We start from the raw sequence: 9,756 nt of genomic DNA on the forward strand, positions 1-9,756 counted from the left end.
TGGATTTAACATCAAAACTTAATGTTAAAATATATGTTTTTAATGTGACCTTCTCCCTTTACACACTTTGGTCAGTTCAAGAATCATTTATGCAATTGTAGACTATATTGTTTATTTGAATGAATTAAAACAGCAGTTTCATGTCTATATTTTTCCACTGGTCGAGGATGATATTGGATTTAAAAAGTAATTAGTAGCCCAATAAATAGCCTAATGCAATACTTTTTAGAAAGTGTAGTTAGAGTAATCTAATTACACTGTTGAAGATGTAGGCTAACTAGATGTACCGCATCGCGGTACAAAAAATGACCGCTGCTCAGGCCTGCACTGGCTTTCCACAAAAATAAATGACGTGGAGTAATTTGGCTGTATTGCGTGTTTATGTATATACCTAAAAAAAGTAGTAGTATGTGCATGTCTGTCTGTGTGTGTGTGTGTGTGTGTGTGTGTGTGTGTTTATGTGTGTGTCTGTGTGTGTGTGTGTGTCTGTGCGTGTATGTATGTGTGCGTACATGTGTGTGCGTCGCGTGTGTGTTTGTGTGTGTGTGTCTGTGCATGTGGATTTGTATGTGTGTGTATGGGTGTGTGTCTGTGCGTGTGGATGTCAGTGTGTGTGCATGCTTGCGTTTGTTTGTATTCCTGCATGTGTGTGTGCTAGAGTGCGGATCGGGCCGAATTTTTCTGTCCGAGCCCGGCCCGCGTCCGACAGAGCAGTAACCGAACCCGACCCGAGCCCGACAGGCATAAAGATATTTATGTCCGAGACCGACAGTTAAAATCCCATTTTTTTTTACACATGTAGGCTACGTTTGTTTGTGTGGAAAGCCCGCTTTTATTAAGCAACTGTAGGAAGGCATTCGGAAATATCAACAGGATGAGTGCATCATCGCGCACGGAGAAACAAGCGCACTTAACACAGGCGCGCATGCACGTGTTTGGTTGTCACGGCTACATAAACAAATTTGAAATTTGCGCACACAGGAAGACAGATGTTATGGTAAAATTTTACATACATTTTAATCACAAAAACGAACGTTTGCATCAAGTGAAAGCATCAGGCACATTGGCTAACGTTACAATAAGGTGTTTTAAATTTAAAATGTTCAATGCCTTATCGCGCTGATGTGACCGAGCCCGACCCGAACCCGAACATAATTTCTAAATATCTGTCCGAACCCGGCCCGTCGGGTACCGACGGGTCCCGACGGGCTCGGGTCGGGTATCCATCCTCTAGTGTGTGTGACAGTATCATCCTAAACCAGCAACCCTTCGCTCAACAGCACCATCTACAGGCCGATGAGTGTACAGTGGTGGTCAAAATTGATGGCACCCCTGATAAATATGATAAAAAATGGCTGTAAAAAATAAATCTGCATTGTTTATCCTTTTGATCTTTCATTAAAAAAATTCACAAAAATCTAACCTTTCATTGAAGTAAAAGAATTGAAAGTGGGGGTAAATCACATTATAAAATAAATGTTTTTCTCCAAAACACGCTGGCCATAATTGTTGGCACCCTGTTATTAAATACTTTTTGCAACCTCCTTTTGCCAAGATAACAGATCTGAGTTTTCTTCTATAATGCGTTTGGATTTTGGAGAACACCTGACAAGAGATCAGAGACCATTCCTCCATACAGAATCTCTCCAGATCCTTCAGATTCCCAGATCCATGTTGGTGCTTCTTCTCTTCAGTTCACTCCACTCATCAGGTCAGGGGACTGGGATGGTCATGGCAGAAGCTTCATTTTGTGCTCAGTTACCCATTTTTGTGTTGATTTTGATGTTTGTTTTGGATCGTTGTCCTGATGGAAGATCCAACCACGGCCCATTATAAGATTTCTAGCAGAGGCTGTCAGGTTTTGATTTTTTATCTATTTGTATTTGCTAGAATCCATAATACCATGTATCTGAACAAGATGTCCAGGACTTCCAGCAAATAAATAGGCCCACAACATATAAGATCCAGCAGTATATTTAACCGTAGGCATGGGGTACTCTTCATCCCTGTTTGCACCAAACACATCTGCTGGGTTTGCTGCCAAAAAGCCCTTTTTTTGTTTTATCTGACCACAGAATCCGGTCCCTTTTGAAGATCCAGTCGTGTCTGACAACTGAACATGCTGGAGTTTATTTTTGGAGGAGCGAGGAGGATTTTTCTTGAAACCCTCCCAAACAACATGTGGGGATGTAGGGGTTGTTTGATAATTTTTTTTTGGCTTTCTGACCCCCAAGACTCAACTAATCTCTGCAATTCTCCATCTGTGATCCTTGAAGAGACTTTGGCCACTCAAACTTTCCTCCTCACCGTGAATTAAGACAATATAGACACACGTCCTCTTCCAGGCAGATTCGTAACATCTTTAGTTGATAGTCTTCTTAATTATTGCCCTGATGGTCAAAATGGGGATTTTCAATTCTTTAGCTATTTTCTTACAGCCACTTTCTATTTTGTGATGCTCAACAATCTTTTGCTGCACATCAGAACTATATTCTTTGGTTTTACTCATTGTGATGGATGATTAAGGGGATTTGGCCTTTGTGTTTCCTCATATTTAAACTCCTGTGAAACAAGAAGTCATAGCTGGACAATTTCATGTTCCTAGTCACCCTGGTGTGCTAAAAAAGCTAAATATTAATGGGAATATACTTCAGAGATATTTTTCTCATAAAAAATTCTAGGGGTGCCAACAATTATGGCTAGTGTGTTTTGGAGAAAAACATTTATTTCATAATGTGATTTACCCCCCAATTTCAATTATTTTACTTCAATGAAAGGTTAGATTTTTGTGATTTTTTTGAAGGAAAGATCAAAAGGATAAACAATGCAGATTTATTTTTTACAGCCATTTTTTATCATATTTATCAGGGGTGCCATCAATTTTGACCACCACTGTACAGTCACTAAATGTGCACATAAATTAATTTATTTTATACCCCCCCATGGATGAAATTCTACGAAACTTAGCAGAGGATACCCCCAGAGGATGTCAAGTTAATCATACACATGAAATATGGTGCAGTTCTGAACATCTCCACTGAAGATAGGGGCGATTAAAGCAGAATAATATTGCATTTTCATTTTTATGGGAGGGGCGCAAATCACAAATGAGTGATTATGGGCTAGGTTGATGTGGGCCCTTAAGAGCAACATACCATAAAAATTTCTTCATCCTCGGTGCCACGGTTCAGGTAGTTATTTAGGAAAAACTTAATTTGGGTTTGGGGGGGCCCAGCGCGCGGGGGGGGGGGGGGGAGTGGCCCCGGGGACCAAACGAAATTTTTCCTTAGAAGTCTAGTGGGGCTACATGCCCACCAAATTTCATGTTCCCCGGTGCTTCGGTGTCCCTGGTATCGTTGACGAAAAATTTACGGGGGCCCCAGCGCGGGGGGGGGGAAGTGGCCCCCAGGGACCAAACGAAATTTTTCTGTAAAAGTCTAGTAGACCAACATACCATAAAAATGTCTTCATCCTCGGTGCCACGGTTCAGGTAGTTATTTAGGAAAAACTGCATTTTTTTGGGTTTGGGGGGGCCCAGCGCGGGGGGGGGGGGGGGGAGTGGCCCCCGGGGACCAAATGAAATTTTTCCGTAGAAGTCTAGTGGGGCTACATGCCCACCAAATTTCATGTTCCCCGGTGCTTCGGTGTCCCTGGTATTGTTGACGAAAAATTTACGGGGGCCCCAGCGCGGGGGGGGGGGAGTGGCCCCCGGGGACCAAACGAAATTTTTCCGTAAAAGTCTAGTAGACCAACATACCATAAAAATGTCTTCATCCTCTGTGCCACGGTTCAGGTAGTTATTTAGGAAAAACTGCATTTTTTGGGGTTTGGGGGGGCCCAGCGCGGGGGGAGGAGTGGGCCCCGGGGACCAAACGAAATTTTTCCGTAGAAGTCTAGTGGGGCTACATGCCCCAAATTTCATGTTCCCCGGTGTTTCGGTGTTCCTGGTATCGTTGACGAAAAATTTACGGGGGCCCCAGCGCGGGGGGGGAAGTGGCCCCCGGGGACCAAACGAAATTTTTCCGTAAAAGTCTAGTAGACCAACATACCATAAAAATTTCTTCATCCTCGGTGCCACGGTTCAGGTAGTTATTTAGGATAAACTGCATTTTTTTGGGTTTGGGGGGGCCCAGCGCGGGGGGGGAGTGGCCCCCGGGGACCAAACAAAATTTTTCCTTAAAAGTCTAGTAGACCAACATACCATAAAAATTTCTTCATCCTCGGTGCCACGGTTCAGGTAGTTATTTAGGAAAAACTGCATTTTTGGGGGGTTTGGGGGGGCCCAGCGCGGGGGGGGGAGTGGCCCCCGGGGACCAAACAAAATTTTTCCTTAGAAGTCTAGTGGGGCTACATGCCCACCAAATTTCATGTTCCCCGGTGCTTCGGTGTCCCTGGTATCGTTGACGAAAAATTTACGGGGGCCCCAGCGCGGGGGGGGGAAGTGGCCCCCAGGGACCAAACGAAATTTTTCTGTAAAAGTCTAGTAGACCAACATACCATAAAAATTTCTTCATCCTCGGTGCCACGGTTCAGGTAGTTATTTAGGAAAAACTGCATTTTTTGGGGTTTGGGGGGGCCCAGCGCGGGGGGGGGGAGTGGCCCCCGGGGACCAAATGAAATTTTTCCGTAGAAGTCTAGTGGGGCTACATGCCCACCAAATTTCATGTTCCCCGGTGCTTCGGTGTCCCTGGTATTGTTGACGAAAAATTTACGGGGGCCCCAGCGCGGGGGGGGGGGGGGGAGTGGCCCCCGGGGACCAAACGAAATTTTTCCGTAAAAGTCTAGTAGACCAACATACCATAAAAATTTCTTCATCCTCGGTGCCACGGTTCAGGTAGTTATTTAGGAAAAACTGCATTTTTTGGGGTTTGGGGGGGCCCAGCGCGGGGGGAGGAGTGGGCCCCGGGGACCAAACGAAATTTTTCCGTAGAAGTCTAGTGGGGCTACATGCCCCAAATTTCATGTTCCCCGGTGTTTCGGTGTTCCTGGTATCGTTGACGAAAAATTTACGGGGGCCCCTGCGCGGGGGGGGAAGTGGCCCCCGGGGACCAAACGAAATTTTTCCGTAAAAGTCTAGTAGACCAACATACCATAAAAATTTCTTCATCCTCGGTGCCACGGTTCAGGTAGTTATTTAGGAAAAACTGCATTTTTTTGGGTTTGGGGGGGCCCAGCGCGGGGGGGGGGGGGGGGGAGTGGCCCCCGGGGACCAAACAAAATTTTTCCTTAAAAGTCTAGTAGACCAACATACCATAAAAATTTCTTCATCCTCGGTGCCACGGTTCAGGTAGTTATTTAGGAAAAACTGCATTTTTTTGGGGTTTGGGGGGGCCCAGCGCGGGGGGGGAGTGGCCCCCGGGGACCAAACAAAATTTTTCCTTAGAAGTCTAGTGGGGCTACATGCCCACCAAATTTCATGTTCCCCGGTGCTTCGGTGTCCCTGGTATCGTTGACGAAAAATTTACGGGGGCCCCAGCGCGCGGGGGGGAAGTGGCCCCCGGGGACCAAACGAAATTTTTATGTAAAAGTCTAGTAGACCAACATACCATAAAAAATTCTTCATCCTCGGTGCCACGGTTCAGGTAGTTATTTAGGAAAAACTGCATTTTTTTGGGTTTGGGGGGGCCCAGCACGGGGGGGGAGTGGCCCCCGGGGACCAAACGAAAATTTTCCTTAGAAGTCTAGTGGGGCTGCATGCCCACCAAATTTCATGTTCCCCGGTGCTTCGGTGTCCCTGGTATCGTTGACGAAAAATTTACGGGGGCCCCAGCGCGGGGGGGGGGAGTGGCCCCCGGGGACCAAACGAAATTTTTCCATAAAAGTCTAGTAGACCAACATACCATAAAAATTTCTTCATCCTCGGTGCCACGGTTCAGGTAGTTATTTAGGAAAAACTGCATTTTTTGGGTCTGGGGGGGCCCAGCGCGGGGGGGGGGGGGGGGGGGGGGAGTGGCCCCCGGGGACCAAATTAAATTTTTCTGTAAAAGTCTAGTAGACCAACATACCATAAAAATTTCTTCATCCTCGGTGCCACGGTTCAGGTAGTTATTAAGGAAAAACTGAATTTTTTTGGGTTTGGGGGGGCCCAACGCGGGGGGGGGGGGAGTGGCCCCCGGGGACCAAATGAAATTTTTCCGTAGAAGTCTAGTGGGGCTACATGCCCACCAAATTTCATGTTCCCCGGTGCTTCGGTGTCCCTGGTATTGTTGACGAAAAATTTACGGGGGTCCCAGCGCGGGGGGGGGAGTGGCCCCCGGGGACCAAACGAAATTTTTCCGTAAAAGTCTAGTAGACCAACATACCATAAAAATGTCTTCATCCTCTGTGCCACGGTTCAGGTAGTTATTTAGGAAAAACTGCATTTTTTGGGGTTTGGGGGGGCCCAGCGCGGGGGGAGGAGTGGGCCCCGGGGACCAAACGAAATTTTTCCGTAGAAGTCTAGTGGGGCTACATGCCCCAAATTTCATGTTCCCCGGTGTTTCGGTGTTCCTGGTATCGTTGACGAAAAATTTACGGGGGCCCCAGCGCGGGGGGGGGGGGAAGTGGCCCCCGGGGACCAAACGAAATTTTTCCGTAAAAGTCTAGTAGACCAACATACCATAAAAAATTCTTCATCCTCGGTGCCACGGTTCAGGTAGTTATTTAGGAAAAACTGCATTTTTTTGGGTTTGGGGGGGCCCAGCGCGGGGGGGGAGTGGCCCCCGGGGACCAAACAAAATTTTTCCTTAAAAGTCTAGTAGACCAACATACCATAAAAATTTCTTCATCCTCGGTGCCACGGTTCAGGTAGTTATTTAGGAAAAACTGCATTTTTTGGGGGTTTGGGGGGGCCCAGCGCGGGGGGGGAGTGGCCCCCGGGGACCAAACAAAATTTTTCCTTAGAAGTCTAGTGGGGCTACATGCCCACCAAATTTCATGTTCCCCGGTGCTTCGGTGTCCCTGGTATCGTTGACGAAAAATTTACGGGGGCCCCAGCGCGCGGGGGGGAAGTGGCCCCCGGGGACCAAACGAAATTTTTATGTAAAAGTCTAGTAGACCAACATACCATAAAAAATTCTTCATCCTCGGTGCCACGGTTCAGGTAGTTATTTAGGAAAAACTGCATTTTTTTGGGTTTGGGGGGGCCCAGCGCGGGGGGGGAGTGGCCCCCGGGGACCAAACGAAATTTTTCCTTAGAAGTCTAGTGGGGCTACATGCCCACCAAATTTCATGTTCCCCGGTGCTTCGGTGTCCCTGGTATCGTTGACGAAAAATTTACGGGGGCCCCAGCGCGGGGGGGGGGAAGTGGCCCCCGGGGACCAAACGAAATTTTTCCGTAAAAGTCTAGTAGACCAACATACCATAAAAATTTCTTCATCCTCGGTGCCACGGTTCAGGTAGTTATTTAGGAAAAACTGCATTTTTTTGGGTTTGGGGGGGCCCAGCGCGGGGGGGGGGAGTGGCCCCCGGGGACCAAACAAAATTTTTCCTTAGAAGTCTAGTGGGGCTACATGCCCACCAAATTTCATGTTCCCCGGTGCTTCGGTGTCCCTGGTATCGTTGACGAAAAATTTACGGGGGCCCCAGCGCGGGGGGGGGGGGGGGGTAAGTGGCCCCCGGGGACCAAACGAAATTTTTCCATAAAAGTCTAGTAGACCAACATACCATAAAAATTTCTTCATCCTCGGTGCCACGGTTCAGGTAGTTATTTAGGAAAAACTGCATTTTTTTGGGTTTGGGGGGGCCCAGCGCGGGGGGGGGGGGAGTGGCCCCCGGGGACCAAACAAAATTTTTCCTTAGAAGTCTAGTGGGGCTACATGCCCACCAAATTTCATGTTCCCCGGTGCTTCGGTGTCCCTGGTATCGTTGACGAAAAATTTACGGGGGCCCCAGCGCGGGGGGGTGGGGGGTGGAGTGGCCCCCGGGGACCAAACGAAATTTTTCCGTAAAAGTCTAGTAGACCAACATACCATAAAAATTTCTTCATCCTCGGTGCCACGGTTCAGGTAGTTATTTAGGAAAAACTGCATTTTTTGGGGTTTGGGGGGGCCCAGCGCGGGGGGGGGGGAGTGGCCCCCGGGGACCAAACGAAATTTTTCCTTAGAAGTCTAGTGGGGCTACATGCCCACCAAATTTCATGTTCCCCGGTGCTTCGGTGTCCCTGGTATCGTTGACGAAAAATTTACGGGGGCCCCAGCGCGGGGGGGGGGGGGGGAGTGGCCCCCGGGGACCAAACGAAATTTTTCCATAAAAGTCTAGTAGACCAACATACCATAAAAATTTCTTCATCCTCGGTGCCACGGTTCAGGTAGTTATTTAGGAAAAACTGCATTTTTTTGGGTTTGGGGGGGCCCAGCGCGGGGGGGGAGTGGCCCCCGGGGACCAAACGAAATTTTTCCTTAGAAGTCTAGTGGGGCTACATGCCCACCAAATTTCATGTTCCCCGGTGCTTCGGTGTCCCTGGTATCGTTGACGAAAAATTTACGGGGGCCCCAGCGCGGGGGGGGGAAGTGGCCCCCAGGGACCAAACGAAATTTTTCCGTAAAAGTCTAGTAGACCAACATACCATAAAAATTTCTTCATCCTCGGTGCCACGGTTCAGGTAGTTATTTAGGAAAAACTGCATTTTTTGGGGTTTGGGGGGGCCCAGCGCGGGGGGGGAGTGGCCCCCGGGGACCAAACGAAATTTTTCCTTAGAAGTCTAGTGGGGCTACATGCCCACCAAATGTCATGATCCCCGGTGCTTCGGTGTCCCTGGTATCGTTGACGAAAAATTCAGAAAGGTGACGAAAAAAAACAAAAAAAAAACTTTGACAATCCCTATATGACCGCTTTCGCTAGCTACGCTAGCGGCGGTCATAATTAGTAGCAAGCAATTAATTACCTTTTTAGCCTAACTTAAGGCTGGAATACACTGCTCGACTTTTAAAACCTGAGCGAAAGTCGTGTAGTGTATTCCAGGCTTTACCCAACATTGCCTCCAAAACACTTGAAATATACGACACGTGTTGCATCATTATGTGATAGCCTACTTTTGCGTCTTTTTTAAAAAACGTGATGCTGGTCGCTATTCTTTCATTTCCATTTTTTTTATTCTCCTTTTGTGGTTCATAAAAAGAAGGGCATACAGCATTAAAACAATCTGGGAATCATTGTATATAGTCCTAAATAATAAAGGCCTGGTATAAACAAAAACAAAAATAATAATGAACTGTTATTTGATGAAATATCAACACATTTGATAGGTCTTCTAAGAACGCCATTGTATATTTTTTATTATGTAGATTAGAACATTTTGTTTTACCACAAAAAAGTATGTATGAGTTTTTACAAGAAACCAGAAAACGATACAAAAAAGGTAAAAAAAAAAAAAAGACAAAAAAACTAAAAATACCCCCAAAATATTATCAAACAAGAAAGTGGTTTCATAAGTAGCCAAGTAAGTTTATAGTATTGTTCAAATTTTGCCATGCTATAGATGCACGCATAGAAAAACAGCTCCTCATCGCTATGTATGTGTTTGGGTTCAATTGCCAACCCCTATCATCAGCCTCTTCTGCTGTTATATTGTTTTTTTGTTTTGTTTTTTAGCAAAAACAGTATTTATACTGACAAGCATTAGAAAACAGCGTGTGAGCGCCATCTATTGGCAGATGCCTGGATGTGTATTTACACAAAATGGTAACAGCTTAAAACTACTTTCACTTTCTCAACGCAGAACGAGGAAACGCTTCGGTATCAGATGAAGAGCAACATAAGGACTTGTTGTATATTTCC

This window comes from Squalius cephalus (assembly GCF_949319135.1).
Source record: "Squalius cephalus genome assembly, chromosome: 7".
NCBI lineage: Eukaryota > Metazoa > Chordata > Actinopteri > Cypriniformes > Leuciscidae > Squalius > Squalius cephalus.